This window comes from Canis lupus, chromosome 25 (assembly GCF_011100685.1).
Source record: "Canis lupus familiaris isolate Mischka breed German Shepherd chromosome 25, alternate assembly UU_Cfam_GSD_1.0, whole genome shotgun sequence".
Classification (NCBI taxonomy): domain Eukaryota; kingdom Metazoa; phylum Chordata; class Mammalia; order Carnivora; family Canidae; genus Canis; species Canis lupus.
This window is the reverse complement of record NC_049246.1, coordinates 24,604,538-24,621,464: the sequence shown is the minus strand read 5'-3', so window position 1 is coordinate 24,621,464 and position 16,927 is coordinate 24,604,538. Positions and strand designations below refer to the sequence as shown.

The 16,927-nt window shown below is 35.3% G+C and overlaps 1 protein-coding gene across 1 annotated transcript in view; it reads right to left on the bottom strand.

Annotated features, from left to right (window-relative positions):
* Positions 1-16,927, bottom strand: part of LOC119877537 — a 410,753-nt gene that overhangs the window by 83,333 nt on the left and 310,493 nt on the right. Inside the window, exon 6 of the transcript XR_005378572.1 lies at positions 2,649-2,731. The gene's annotated coding sequence lies outside the window, so the exon portion shown is untranslated. The remainder of the gene's footprint in view (positions 1-2,648; positions 2,732-16,927) is intronic.

The window sequence follows — 16,927 nt, the reverse complement described above, 5'->3', positions numbered from 1 at the left end:
ACTGTGGAATTGAAGTTAATGGAGCACATAATTTCAGTGTCATAAAGTTTGGTCATAAATTAACAGAGGTGCATTTCTTCATAGAGCAAGGTTAATAAAAAAAAGGACTATGAGTTTTAGAAAATAGGCAAAATGTAGAAGTCTAGAAGTAACTATAGATGTAGAGATAATTCCAAAAATGAAGAAAATTTATATTTTTACAGATATAAGTCATTTCTGTTAGACAAAAAAGCAACATAATATAAGGACAGGGATGAATTTCTATCAAAAAAGAAGATATTATCTTTTTTATTATCTAATGAGGTCAAAGCTGATATTATTTTTGTCAGTCTGCTGTTGCCACAATTCCAAAGCAGAGTATACTCACAGTTTATATTTTTTATAGCAAATGCTGCCTCAAACACCAAAGATGCCTAAGTGCCCCAAAGTCAAGAAATGTGAGTCACTGAAATCTTCACTCATTCATCTACTCCCCTGTTCATTCACTTCTTACGGAGATTCCAGTTAGTTTATAACCCTTGCCCTCAAGAGCCTTACAGTTTAGCAAGATATTTACATTCTAGAGGAGCACTGGTGTCTACATTTAGCTTGTCTTTTTTTTTTTTAAGATTTTATTTATTTATTCATGAGAGACACAGAGAGAGAGAATGAGAGAGAGAGAGAGAGAGAGAGAGGCAGAGACACAGGCAGAGGGAGAAGCAGGCTCCATGCAGGGAGCCCAACGTAGGACTTGATCCTGGGTCTCCAGGATCACACACTGGGCTGAAGGCGAAGCTAAACTGTTGAGTCACCTGGGCTGCCCAAACATTTTGATTTTCATACCTCTCTGTAAAGGTGTTTTTTGTGTATGCCCTTCATTTTTGTTCATTTATCTACAAGTGACAGATGTGTACTACCATGCTAATTACATACTTTAAAAAATACACAAAAATACAAATTCTTTGATAAGGAGAAATAAAGAGGAAATTATGTTTTGAAGTGAGTAGTTCAATGTGATGGCTTCATACTATCATTAGTTAACATTTTTTCATACAGTATATACTTAATGAAAAGTTTGAATTAAAGGTGGTGGATGTGAATCCGTTTTATGTAGTGTTCTTGATATTTTTCTTTTGGCTGACCACTTGAGAAATATTATTTGACAGTCAATGTTTTTACCATTTTTTTTTGGCTGACAGAGAGCTTTATTAATAGTAAAAAATGTACTGATTATGCTATTTTTTTTGGTCCCTTGGGCTTGCATTAATAATATTGTTTTAAGCAGCAATTTCCAGAATGAATATTTTAAAGCCTCATGTTTATTATATGGGGGGTGTTTTAGTGATAGCCATAAAATCACATAACCAGAACACACAAAAACTATGTTATGTTGTAATATGCAGAGATCAAATTAGATCAAACAATTTAATAAAGATATTGCTAATAACACCTCCTCTTAATGAGCTAGCACTCAAAAAAAAAAAATGAGCTAGCACTCCTACCTTAGCTTATTTTGCATAAAGGGCAGGACAGGCAATCATCTGACATATAGGAACAATGGTGGGCTGAGGGAGAAACTCATAACAATTAATTTATTAAGTATAGTAGAGCTCACTTCTTTCTTTTTAAAAATAAAAGAATAAGAGGAGAATTCTAATATTTTTATTGCACCCTAATGGATCATTTTGTGTACTCCACTTTGGAGACCACCATAGTAGACAGTTGAGATTAAAATAACTATTCCAAGAGGTTGAGCCATGTCCAGTTTAAAAGGCCAAGGAATCATGATGGTAGTTTTGTTTTGCTTAGTTAATATTTAAAATATTAATTTTAATAAATTAAAATTTATTTAATATTTAAATTTTTATACTTTTCATACTGATTATGTGCTCCACATTTAGCCTGGAAAACAACCAGTTACCATGATGGCAAACCTTTAGTTTTAGGGAAAGCTTTTGTTAGATCCCTTAGCCCAAGTCTTAGAATTCACAGATTTATATTTAAAAATAGATGTTATTAGAAATAATATAAAAGATTAGATAATCCAGTGGATTAAATAATCCAGTACTGCAAATAACCACACACACCTGGTTGTAAATAAAGATATTAATAGGCCTTTACTGAATGAAAAAAATCATTTAAAAAGAATATTAATCAGGTCTGGGTCTTATAGAAGAGGCACATATTTGCTGGAGCGATATCTCCTCAAGGGAAACCAAAAGAAACAACAGGTATGCACTGTGAATAGAGGCAGTAAGGGTAATATAGAGACTGTTTTAATTGAGCTGATATCTTTAAATGACAAATACAGGACTGCAGTGTGATTTGTCAGTGCATCTTGGGGAATGGTCAAAGCTGAGCAGTTCTGAGTTATCAGATGTAGCCTGATGGAGAGATCTAAGTCAGATGTATCTTTTTTTTTTAATCTGGTCTTAACATTATATTGGTGACAAAGTTTGGTGGTAGACAATCCTATAGATTTTTTAAGTCACTTCTTTCAGTTCCTACCTTCTTTACAGAAAAAAACTGTTTTAACATTTATTGAATAGCTCATGTGTATTAGGCATCACATAATCTAATCATTACATAACTTCGCAATATGAATATTCCTATCTTGCAAATGACAAAATGAAAGCCCAGGGTCCCAGAGCTGGTGACACCAGCCTCACCTGTCTTGGAAGCCTTTGTTTGAATTACTGCCTTTGGAAGTGCAGTCAGGAAACAGCAATCCAGCAGTGCAGCACTTTACCTCCTTAAAAAACAAGAAAAATAAAACAAAGTAAAAAAGGAAAAAAAAAAGTAGTTAAAGGCATGTAGTTAGGACTTTTATAGGCTTAAAAAAATCTAATTATTTTTATCACAGATAAATATGTAAGGAAACCCCCCAGGGAAGGCAAAAACATGTTGGAGGACACTAAGGAATACTGATGAATGAATCAGCTACCTGAATTTTTCAGAAAGACATCAGAAACCACTAGGGAGCTGTCAGAGGGGGAAAAAAAGAAAAGCAGAATTGGAAAAGGTCTGGAGAGATTGAAATTTGTCTGCCTTGTCCCTTTCTTTTGACGATTCACATCCATCTTAAACAGAATCGTTGTTTATTCTTATTTTGCCAGGTTTCCTTTCCTGGTCTGCTGCTTCTCTAGGGTTTGGTAGGCCAGTAGTTTGAGTTTTCAAATTTCAAAAACATTTGGGATTTCAAAAAGACAAAATGTAAAGGATACCCAGCAGCACAGTTTACTTAGGAGGATTTAATCATAATAATCTGCATAGTGTATGAGACTTTCTACCTCAACTGTCTCTCTCCTTTCTCCATAGTGTCTGGGGAAAAGCCAAGAACTCCTTCCTCCAGTTTAAATACCCCAGAAAATTGTGGTGGAAGTATTTTGTCCAGTTCTATCTTCCTGATTCCCTTTCTGCTGTAATGAACCCAATTAACTGGCAAGAGCTGCCACTGACAGTGGAACAGACGAGATCATGGGTAGAGAGTCAGGTGTCATTACCCTAGGGAATTGGGCAAGTCCGCTCAATGTGTGCGACGTGGGTTTGCATTCTCCAGCTTTTGAGAAGCAAAGACTTCCTGAAGCCATGTCTGGGAATAAACTGTAAATGCTGACACCACTGAAGGGGTGCCAAAGGGAAGTGATTACAACTTAATCTGAGCCAAAAGGCATTTCTTTGCGGCAGGCACAAAGCAAGAGCAAACTCTCATAACCCATACATAACACACAAACCATTGCTAAAGAGCTTCAACATCATCATGCCAGACGCCAAGTGAATTATTTCTCCCCTTCCCTGCCTCACCCATTTCCTCCCACTTGGTCACACATGGTAAGCATTCATCTAACCCCAACTACAGTCCCCCAGTCCTTATCAGTAAATCTGCACTCCCCGTTATTTGAGCATGATGGAGCACATATTTCCAATGTAAAAAGACTGACATCATTATTATTTTAATTAACTAGTTCCCAGTTTGCCTTCTTTTTCTCCCTTTTCTCTCTCTTAACATAACCCACCTCCCCCACTTCATCCCAACACCCCCCACAAAAAAGAATTTAGTTTGCTGCATTCATTTAAAAATTATTATAAACTTAGAACCTCCGAACTCCAGAATAATATGGATTGTTTTAGGATCACACTTGACATCCCTAAAATGTTGACCAGAGAAATGATGGCATTGTCGTATCAAGGCCTTTTCATTATTTTTTTTAACTTTGTTAGCATTTTAAAAATGGACGATGGGGCATTTTCTTGGACAGTTTGACCAAATGAAAAGCTGGCTACTAATTTATGTTATCTTCATCGCTGAGATCCAAAATAAAAGTTGCTAGCATGTTTCATCAATGGTGAGCATGTATACAACTTTGCTATGTAGAAAACAGTGTTGTAGATAGGTCTCAATGTGAGTTTTTCCCACACACCTTTTTAGAAGAACCGTGCATTTGTATATATGAGTTGACAAAACTATTTTTAGAGACTTAATGAAGAGAGAATATAGGAAGTTGTGATTTCCTTAAACAGCCTTTTACATTTTTCAATGCATTTTTTTTAAAAGAGGGTTTTGACCACACACATGTACAGTCTCTAATTTGGAAGACTAGTTTCCTGTTATAATCAACACAGATTACTTCTGGACTTAAAAAAAGTCAGACAAATCTTCTAAATTGTTGAACTCTCTGGGCACATGTATCTTCTGCCTTGTTAAGTTTATTTACTTTATACAGCTTCCCTTCTTTTCTTGCTTTAGAGCCTGTTCAATATCACTAACTAAATCATAGGAAGAACTCCAAGATGATCTGTAAAGCCACAATTATTGAAGCAAGTGAATGCTTATTTAAAGAATCAGGTTAGGTGGTGACCTCCTTTACTTTTAAATTACTCTATAGCTGGAAAACATAAACATAGTTTTTAATTTGAAAATGGTCTTCGTGTACCGCATAGATTTATAATTATTTTCTCATCAATGATTCATTTGAAAAAAATATACGCTCAAATTATCATAATTTTTAAAAATGAGTTCCATACTTCTAACTTTTCTCCTTTTTCCTGGTGCTAAGTCTCATATTTTAAGAAAGCTTTATCCTCAGAGTAACTTTTTCGTTGTTTCACACACATATCCAGGATGTCTTCTGACAAAGTCATGACCACATGTGTCCAATTGAGTCTATGTGTCCAGTTGAGTGTTGTCCTTTAGGATTGACATCTTAAGGGAAATGAGCTTACTACAGATTTGTCCTAACTTCAGTAACACTCATCTATAAGTGGCCCCTGAGCTGCCACTGTTTGGTAGTGGCACTTGAGCTGAAGAGGGGAATCCTTCAAGAACAAAACACCTGGTCACCAACAGAAGGGTCCAGAAGAAGATGGAGAGTAGAGAGAAGATGAAGGGGTGGGGATGGCTCCAAATTCTTACAAGACAAAGGGGATGTGATAACATTAACCTGGTGGACAGTGCAGGAGGAAACAGGTTCAGGCAACAGTTTATATTATAAAGAAAATAATGGGAGAAGAACCCTGGGGTTAAACCCCTAATGACCAAACAAATCACTTCTTTTTTTTTTTTTTTCCTCTTATTTCTTTTTCCAGAAAATAAGAATGACTATCTTCGGTTGGAAACTTCGGTGAAGTTTCCTAGACATGAATCTGTATAAGGTTCTGTCAATTTTGAAGAATTCCCCACAGATTACCCACTTGATCCTGAATTACTTGCTAGAATTTAGAAAAGAGGTAACAAAGTGTTTTCTTGGCTGCCTTGGCCAAATGAAAATCTACCGATTTATGTTACCTTCATCAGCAAGATCCCAAATAAAGAAATACTTCAACATATTGTCAATTTCCTTTATCAGTATAGATCTGCATAAAATTTAGTCTCCCATGAGCAAACCACCATAAAGCAATGTTCCCCAGTGAGGGAAGTCAAACCTGCTTAGTCTTCTGAAAAGACCAAAATATTAAAATGAGTAAGTTCTTTTCAAATGAGTTGTTGGCATGCCAAAAGTTCTGGGTTGTTAAAAAATTAACTCCTGGGCAGCCCTGGTGGCTCAGTGGTTTAGCGCCACCTTCAGCCAGGGGCGTGACCCTGGGGCCCCGGGATCGAGTCCCACATCAGGCTCCCTGCATAAAGCCTGCTTCTCCCTCTGCCTGTCTCTCTCTCTCTCTCTCTCTCTCTCTCTCTGCCCCTGTGCCTCTCATGAATAAATAAATAAAATCTTTTTTAAAAAATTAACTCATAAATCATTCTAGTTGTCTATAGATTATATCTCTGAATTAGAATTGCTGATTCTTTCCCCTATTAGATTGTAAGATGGAATGACCATGCTGTCATTCAAGATTCATTTGGTCTCTACCATGAGACAGGCTAATTTTTAGGCATTGAAGACACAGCGGTGAACAAGACCTAGTTTCTGTTCTCTGGGACCATCTGGCCTAACTGGGAGGTAGAAGTAAGTAATGGATAGATACAGATAACTGACTAAAAAGGCAATTCCAAAACAAGAGCTAAATGCTACCCTACAGGTAAACACCAACAGCTCTAGGGTTCATGATAGTATTAAACACTCCAAGAAGGCTGTGCAGCAGAGAGCCAGCATTTCACGTCTAATAGCTCACATAAACCTCATAACAGGCCTAAGGGGTGGGTCCTTACATTTACAGAGAGAAAAACACAGACTTAGTTGCTTACCCATAGTCAACTATTTTTAAAAGCAATGGGCTCGGAATTTGAATCTCGGTACTCAGACGCCCGGTGTCTAACAGCATAGCCACAGGATTATAATTGAGACTGAAAAAGAAAAAGTTACCCAAGACTGAGGATGGTAGCTATGACAGAAACACAGAAAGATACTGGTGTGAGGAGGGAAAAGGACCCAGAGAAGGAAGAGGGTGTGATGTTTTTTCATGGAATAGTCTAGAATGGTCAAAGCACAGAATCCAGGTAGAGCAAATAAAGATGGACTGCTGACAAGACAGTGAGTTTCACAACTTGCAGGATGGCAGCCTTAAAAGTTGGTGCTCCAGACTCCTCCAGGGAATGGCACGGAGAGCCCTATTCTGGGAAGCATAAAAAGCAATTTTGTTTATTAGGTTCCCAGGCACTTCGGTTTTGGTGAAATAAGGTTTTTTTCTTCCAAATTTTTGTTCTAGAACTTTAAAAGATGTTACAGGTGATGTAATTCTTATGTTATAGTTCAGAAAGCTAAATTTCAGCACGGCAAAGTGTCACTCATTAGAAAACAAATTCTAACTAAAACACTGGTGTCTTATCTTCCCATGTCTCTTTACTATACCGTATGGCTATCTTATTATAATAAATTTAATGTGGAATACTGATTTTTAAAACATAATCTTTATTACTAGAAATGAAATTGCTTTTTCTTCTCATAGTCTTTCTCTTCTTAGCACACACAATGCCAGATAAATCATCCTGAAATACAATTCTCAACATACTGCTCCTTTATTTCTATGTAATCATAAAATATTAAATCATGATCAATAAAAATAACAAATTCTTATAGTAAGTATGTTACTTTTTTACTTTAGTTTACATATTATATATATTCCATAGAATCACTTTGGAGACTAGAAGATAAACCAGTAGAATGTATTTTCTATCACACCAAGTTAATATTATATTCTGTTTTGTATTACAGTTCTTTGTCCCAAATTTGGTTTATCAAATTTGGTTTTATCAAAAAGCACTGCAGAAAATAAGAAAGCAAAATGAGTCCATCAACAGGTTTGCTAATCTATCATTCCATATTTTCCTTCTGATAAACCTTCACCTATCAACTGAGTCACCATTTTAACTCTTGGTGATAGTTACCATTCATCTTATCTATACAAATTTCCTTCACAGAGGAGTGCATTTGCCTTATAGATACACGTTTTGAATGGAAATACAAAAGGGATGTATATACTGTGTTCTTGGGGGAAAAATGAGCCAGTGTACACTTAAGAATATTAAGAGTAATTTCATAAAGTCATTATAATTTAAAATCTGCCTTTGCAATTTTCACATTGTTCACTGGCTTGCCTTCCCCACAAATGATTTGAGAAGGCTTCAGCTGGAACACTGTGAGTCAAGGAATGTGTGCACTTGAAGTAGGTAGCAGGTGCAAGTTTTGATGGCCTTAGAAAGCTCTGGTGGTTTGGAAGGCAGAGCAGAGTGTGCCAGATGCCCTTATGTGTTCTGATTTCTAAAACAGAAGGCCTACGGTAATCTGTCTGCTTTGCATGTCTGGCTGTATCTAAAAGCAGACCTCAGGAATTAATGGTCCCAACATGGAGTCTCAGACACTATGGATCTTGGTCAGTCTCCACAATGGCCTGAACACGTTTTCTGTAATCTACTAAATCTACTAAATAAAAATTACTAAACACTGTTGTGCCCCCACCAAGGAATATCACAAAGATGAACCTCTATTAAAATCCCATGTGTAGCAAGTAGAAAAACCATGTCTTTCTCATTCCACCAGTCTTTGCAGGCTGTCCTCAAGCATTGTCACTCACGAATACACACTCAAAAGTAGCCATTAAGAAAATGGAACTCTACTTTTTACATACCTAAAAGCATGATGTAACTCATCTGTATAGAAGTTTTATATCTGAAGTCTACATGACTTGAGAGAAAACTGAAGAAGAAGAAAATGTTTACTCATGAAGCATTACATTTAAAAAAAAATAGCACACTGGAAGTCAGAGAATTGAAACCTGAAATAGTTAAACTTATAAAGAGACTCATTCATTATTTTTCAGAAAGGAAAATCTTCTTAAAGCTAAAGCATTCAATTCTTGGTTTCAGTCCAAAGGTTCTGTTCAGTTGTTTTGAAGTTACAGGGAAAAAAATGTACTTTTCCTATCGTACCCATTGACATTTTTAAACAAAAATAATTCAAAGATATTTAAACAGTACAACTTCAGATGTCTGTTGTTAATCCATTGTGGAGAGGGATCTGTAGAAGAAAAAAAAGAACTATGAAAAAATAAACTTAGAGTTTGGTCATTCTTTCAAACACTGAATCAAACTAAAATCCTTCTAGGTTTATGATGGTACTATCAAAGTTGGTTTATTTTTAACTAAAAGAGAGTAAGATTCCCGTATTGTCTCTTCTAAAAGTATTTTTTACAGGAAAAAATTAAAACTATTGGATTTAGAATCATAGAGCAAAATAGCCACATGCCAGGAAATTCTATTTTACCAAGAGATGCTAAATTAGCCTAATTATCCTACCATTTCAGAATATTTCCTGGTGAGGGCTACTCTTTATTAAGATCATACAAAGTAGAACTAATATGTGATCCCTTTTCCAAATGTTTGTGTTATAATTTACATTCAAATTCTATTAAAAGTGATCAAGGATGCACAATTTAATTAAAGAACACAGAGTACAGCTCACAGATAAAAGCTTATCAATGTACTACTGTAAGTTATTTTGCCTCTTGCATTTAGAGACAGTGGAAAATCAAAGGTTTTGAATTCTTGGGTAAGATATTTTATTTTTTGCAATTTTGGTTTCCTTATCTGTAAAATGGAGAGAATGGTAAGACCCTTGTAATGAAAGAGGAGATAACGTGCAAAACGATATAGATGATATTTGGCACAGTACATATTCGCAATTGTCAGTGTCCTTCCCCTTTCTAGAAGCAAACATTCATTAATATAATTAAAAATTACAAAATACAAGTACAAGGAAATGACACTCAATAACCAATACTGTCCTAAACAAATTTGTGCAATAAATTAATTTACTCTCCATTGAATTAGTGTTTTTCATACTGTTTACACACCATTAGTGCATATGAAATTAACTTAGTTGGTTCTAACCTGAGAGGAAAAGAAGAGACAAGAAAAAGAGAGAAAATATCAGAGTATCTCATACGCAGAAGAATGTAGTTCCATTAAACTGTCATTTCAGTTACAAGTATGGCATGTCTCTGTATTGTAGACCAGGTCACAAGGTCAAATGTATTTCTTACTGTGGGTTGCATTTTTTTTTTCAAAAAATAAGACATTGCTTACTTAATCTGTTCCCTCAGTTCTGATATCAGGGTCTATTTTTGCCTTTACAAGTGTACATAATGATGACCTGGAGTACAATGCTAGTGCTCGGAAATTCACTAATGCATTTTCATCAACCGAACCCATTTTCCACAGCCAAATGAAATCAAATGTTTTGGTCGTCTGGTCCAAAACTATAATTTATTGAACAATTATTAATTGTGAGAACTAATCTTCAAAACAGCTTGAAGAAGTATTATTATCCTCCCTTTACAAAAAGGGAATTGAGATTCAGTGAAGGGAACCCCAAGTAAGATGAAATTCCAATTGGGTCTCATTCCACAACCTTGTTTTTCACCACCGAATCATAACACAGTCTCAAGGAACAATATGAGTATCTAGCACGGTAAGTGGAGAAACAGGTCCCCCAGCTAATGCTTCCTTGTCAAAGATTTGCTGAATGTTGAATAATACAGACCAAGAGATGACCACACCACATAAAGGGAAGTGCATAGCGACAAGGAGACCACTTCTCTCAGAGAACAAATTAAGTCTATCAGTAACTCGTTTAGTCATAACACAGTTTAGCCTTTTAAAGAGTCAGAATTGTATAAATACAGTGCAGGAAGTTCAAAAAGTAATATTTTAGAAGCCACATTCTTTTCTCCAGAACAGACAGCACAGAAGGTTCCATTTCCCACATTAAAACACTCTGTCTTCTCCTTGGGACACAGTGAAACATTTACTAAGAAGTCTGAACAGCCAGGAGCATGAACCCTGATTCTTTCCACTGTGTTCACAACAGCAATGGATTCAATGGCAGTCCAGGATTCTGAAATAGCCTGTGGAGATTTCTTTGCTCATGCTCAGCTAATATGAATCACTTTGACTAAGTATTGCTCTGCTTTGCAGAATGGTATTCTGACATTATTAATAGTTGGCTCAGTTACATTGACCACAATAAGAGCTTTCTCCAGCCAGAGATAGAGCCTATCAAGCCCTTATGAATGTCAGCATTAAGTTTGGCTATGGATTCAGATCCAAATTTTAAAACATAATAAACACTCTCCAAAGATATATTACAATGGGCCAGCTACTAAAAACCATCATAACAGGGCAATTGTGAAACTCCAAATGAAACCTAATGTTTGAATGCATCGCATAAGAACATATTATAAAATGGAGATTCTTAAGGGGATTTCCACAATACCTACTAAAGAATGCATTAATCTCAGTTTGCTGGCTTGATTTTTTTTTTTTTTTTTTGCGGGGGGGGGGTGTCTTCTTGTTCTGCGTATGTGTATCAGCTCAGTCCAAATCTAAATTAACTTGCATGACATCAAATAGTCTCAAAAATATCCTCTTGCAAAAGTTCTCACTTATAAATGGTATGTCCTCAAAAATAAGACGGTATTAACAGCCAGTAGAAAGTATTACGAGCCTCACCAAGAGGTATGCTTCACTGGAGTCAAGTGTAGCACTACCATGGACACAAGGAAAGATACCCAGGGGTGGTTTGGGAAATTTACTTTAAATTATACCAATGTGTTTTGAACTAACATTCTTTCTTAAAAGCAAAAATTAAGGATAGAATTCCAATAAAATTGGTCAAAATCACTGAACTTAGACAAGAAATAATCTTTTAAATCACTTAATTTATGTTCTTGGTGAACAGGACAGTCATTTAATAAAGAAACTGGAACCTGTCTGCTTTTTCAAGAATTTAGAAAGAAATGATAATTTACTTTTAAATGATAAACTTTTAAACTGTTAATGACTTTTCTCGAACCCTCAACCCCACTAACTCAAATTTTATTTGTGACTGCACATATAAAACTATGTTGCCATTTATGTAATATTATATTGAGTATAGAAAAAAGAATCACAACTATAGCAGCTTAAAACATAATAATTATTATACTCTATATTATGGTTTTAGTGATTGGTCTCAAAGTCATTTCTATCAAAGTTCCTTTTCTGTTGATTTTTTAAAAAAATTAATTCATTACTTCTTTATTAGAGTATATTTTCTGATTGCCCGTATAATAGTTTCAGTATAAACAGAGAAACAGAAAAAATACAAATGAAAACAAGAAATTTTCCCCACCATACACACAGACAAATCACTAACATTTAGAATTGTATCCTTTCAAACATGGTTTCAATGCATATAAGCACGCATTAAGTTTTAAAAAACATATCAGCATAGAGTACATCCCCGATAAACTGTAAATCACAAGTAATTGCCCTTGTTAGCAAAAGTTTTTAAAAAAATGTTTTTAAGAGCTGCAAATTTTATATTCCTGGAATATATAATAATTTATTTTAAAATTTTTTGTTTATTTATTCATGAGAGACAGAGAGAGAGAGAGAGAGAGGCAGAGACACAGGCAGAGGGAGAAGCAGGCTCCATACAGGGAGCCCATGTGGGACTCGATACCGAGTCTCCAGGATCATGCCCTGGACTGAAGGTGGCGCTAAACCGCTGAGCCACCCAGGCTGCCCAATATATAATAATTTATTTAACTAATTTTTAAATATTCTCAGGCATTTAGGTTTCTTCTAATTTTTCACTATTATAATTTACATTACTGTGAATATCTTTTATATACTTTTTATATTCGTTATTTCTTAGATATAGAATTGCTATGTCACAAGGGCCAAGATGTTTAATGCTTTGATATAATTGCCCAATTCCTCCAGAGAGACAGAAATTATACCTTTTCCCACCTGTATCATCATAGTCCAGCCATGTTGGAGATGATCATTGCGTTAGATAGCCTCTAAAATGGTGTCCAATGATTCTCTCCCCTTCAGAGTAGGGTGCACTTAGTGTCTTGGTTCTAACGAATAGAACATAGCAGAAATGATGGGCTATCACTTCAGAGACTGAGTTATAAAAAGACTATTTCCATCTTGTTCTCTCTCTCTCTCTCTCTCTCTCTCTCTCTCTCTTATCACTTAATGCTGAGAAAAACAAGCATCCGTGTTGTTGGAAGTCCAGTGGAGAGGCAGGCAGGGGATGAGTTTGAAAGAGACTCCTTTGGCTTCAGTTCAATCTTTCAAGGCAACATCATAAAAAACCTTGAGCCAGAACCAACCCTGAGCTACCCCAGATGCTTGACTCACAGAAACTGTGAGAAACAGTCTGTTATTTTAAGCTGCTGAGTTTAGTTAGGGGAAGTTGTTCAGTAGCCATAATTGTAACTAAGATAATCATTTTTTTCTATCTTTACTGATTTGCTGTATCAATAGAAAGTTTGAACATTGTTTTCCCTTGCTTCATTGACCATTTATAGTTATTTTATTAAAAGTGATTTGTCTTATTTTCCCTTTTCCTTATTAATTCATGAGAGCTAACTATGTATAAAAGGTGCATCTTTAACCGTCATATGTTGCAAATATTGTTTTCTCAGTTTTCCAGTTTGTTTATACTTTTCTGGACACTGTTGTTGTTGACATGAAAGTCTTTCAAATTTTTTTACTCTATCCATATTTCCATTTATAGTTTCTTCTTTTGTGTTTATGCAAAGAAAATCTTCCCCCCAAGTTAAATACATATCCACCTATATTTTCTATTAGTTTTAGCTAATAAAATAATAAACATGTAACCATTTAATCTATTAAAATTATATTTGTATGATATGAGGTAAAAATAGACCTTTTACTTTCCAAATACATTTCTGATGGTTCCATAAATATTTATTTAGTAGGATTTTCTCAAATGGGTTTAAATTCTGTCTTTATATAGTAAATTCTTAGAGTAGCAGTTCTCAAGGTGTGGTCCATGGATCTCAGGAATTTCTTAGAAAATGTCACAGCCTCCACAAGTTTAAAACTATTTCACTTGTCTTAACTTTTGCACTGAAGCAAAGTCTATGGCAGGTGGAACTTTGGGATGCCTTAGCACCAGTCAAGGCAGTTTTAACACATATGTGCTAGGAATCATTGTATTCTTCATGTCCACACACTTGCACTTAAGAAGGCAAGCCAGCTTGCTTAAAAATAACTTTGAAGAAGCCACAAAAATTGTTAATCTTAGTGAATTCCAACCCGTGAGGGGCTCCCTTGAGGGGCTTCCAACTCCTGATTTTGGCTCCGGTCATGATCTCAGGGTTGTGAGATCAAGCTTGGTTAGGGCTCCCTTCTCAGTGGCAAGTCTGCTTCTCTGCCTCTCCCTCTTCCCCTTCCTTGGTACACGTGTGTGTCTATGTGTGTGCACACACATGTATGCTCTCTCTTTCTCTCAAATAAATAAATACATCTTTAAAAAAATTAAAAAATAGAATCTCAAACCTTGATATTCAACCTTTTAATATTCTGTGTGACATAATAGAAAGTACACCTAAAATACGTCTACTGTATAGTGAAAATGATAGTTGTTTTGAGGAAAAACATTTGTGCAATTGTTTTAATTGAGAGCTTCTTCATGAAACACATTTTACTTGAAAAAATAACTGGATAGACAAATAAGGGTCATTTTGACTCAGGTACCCAGCAGACATTTTCTTGAAAATGAACTAAATGAACTAAATGGACCTGCCACTTTAAGGAAAAACAATTTAAAGTATTGCCACATGTAAATTTTTAGCTTTCAAGTGAATGTTAGAATTTTGGGAAACTTGTAACTAACATCATAATTTTGACAGCCTCCCAATACTTAAAGATCTTTCTGATGAGATCAGTGATAATAATAACAAATGTGATTTTTTAACATTGTGTGATAAAATCTGTCAGCATGTAGAACATCTGTATAACTCAATTCAAAGCCAAAACAGAAAAATGTATTGTAGGGTACAAGAGATTCATTTAATGATAAGGCTTCAGATTTTAGATTGCAGCTAATCTTTAAGAAACTACCATGTGGTGAATCCTAGTTTAGCATCAGAGAAACATACTGACAGTTCTCCCATTATTTAACTATACATTTGTGTGAGGCCAGATTTGCCTAATAAACATTAACCAAAACAACATACGGCAACTAACTGAATGCAGAGGCAGACATAGGAACCTAGCTGTCTTTTATTGAGCATGATATTAAAAGAATTGCGAAAGTATAAAACAGTGGCACTCAACACTATTTACATTTTAGAAAATATACTTTTCTAAATTAAAGCATTTGTGTTAATATATAACGGGTGTGTCATGGCAATTTGAATGAGTTAATATCGGTGAATATTTTAATAATTTCTTAGTTTTAATTACTCATATGGTAAATATTACTAGATATAACCCACATAAACAAGACCCCTTTGGGATTCTACTTTCCTTTTTTTCTTTGCTCATGTTGTGTCTACTAGATCCTTTCTATTAGCATTTAAATATACTCAAGTCCCAAAATACTCTTAGCTCCTCTTCTATATACTTCTTCTCACCTTCCCTTCAAAATCAAACACATTCTCTCTGCTCTTGGCTTCCTGGTAAAAGCAAATGTAGTCTTCCTTCTTCACTGGCATCTCATACTCAGTCGACTTGGACAACTCATCATCTTCTATCCTGCCTTTCCAAGTATGGAGTCACTCAAGTCTAAGTCCTAGGATTTCTTCGTGTCTCATTCTTTCTTCTGTCAATCAGTTCACCCATATGTAGGCCTATATGAAGTCCATCAATATTTACTTCTCTATTGTATTTCATTTCACATAAACACATGCTTTTTTGCCTTCTCCCTTTTTCATGTTACTATAAATATTTAGTTGAAAACCACTGCTATAAATGAAAATGCCTCATCCATCTTCTGTGTGGATCTATGAGCCAAAACGCAGCATTAAACAGGGGGAAAGTGGATTAGGTCCAAAGTTCTGCCAATTATATTCCATATTGATATGTTTTTAATGGATATACAAGGGTACAGACAAGACTTTGGAAAGGGCAGGCACTTCTGATTTATACAAAAGACTTAAGCTGCTGCTAGTGGAAACTGGTGTGTAAGTGAATTAAAACACAGTCCACTACAAAGTCCTATACTTCCCTTGAAGAAATTTATAAGCTTCTGTTATCAGTAGCATAAATCAGCCACACAACTACATCAACCAAACCAAATTATATAGATTCTAATAAGGAACCCTGTGGCTGGAATAATTCCATAGAAACTTAACTGCTAGGTCTGTTTTGTTTTATACCAAAAGTTTTCCCCAATCTTGCTGTTATAAATGATAATTTCTTTGTTATCAGGTCTTCTGGGACTCTCCTACATCAAATTCCACTTTTAGCCATCAGTTTTAAAACGTTTCATCAGTTGGACCTACCAAATTTAAAGTTGGGATTTTCTCATTTCTGCTCATACCATTCCAACCCACAGTGAGGAAAATTTCATTTCTGGATTCCAATTGCTGCAGTCATTTGCCTCTATGTATGGTAACTTTTATAAAAACTGTTTGGACTCTTAAAGCCTGCCCTTTAAAGGTGGTTATTTTCTTCTAAGTACTATTTTTAGAAAAATATATAGCTGCCACAAAGCTTCACAGTTAGGTAAGACTAGACTGCTGAATCTCTAAGCACATCAAACAGGCCAAGAACAATGCCAATAAATTATTTATTCTCTGTCAAAGGTGCTAAAATATAGGAGTTCAATAAGAAGCATGATTTTATTTTTAAAAGGCAAAGAATATCTGGAGAACATTTGGCATATTTCTGAAGCTCTTTGAAAACCACACTGCGGGAAGGAAAAGATGCACCTAATCTTGAGAGAGACTTCTGAGTGTAAAAAGGTGTGTGGGTACCTTAAAATGAGTCATTTTCTTTTGATATAGCATCACCATGAAGTAGATATCATTCTGCTCTCTCAGTAGGTAGGACTAGTGAACTCAAGTAGGTTTAAGTGACATGTCAAAGATCACACATGGCATTTTAATATCACAAAAATGATATTTTTGAGATATTTTCCAATGCTCTTTATTTATTGTACCCATTCTACCATTAAGGATAAGCCCAAAGTTTAATGTCTTAAGAAGG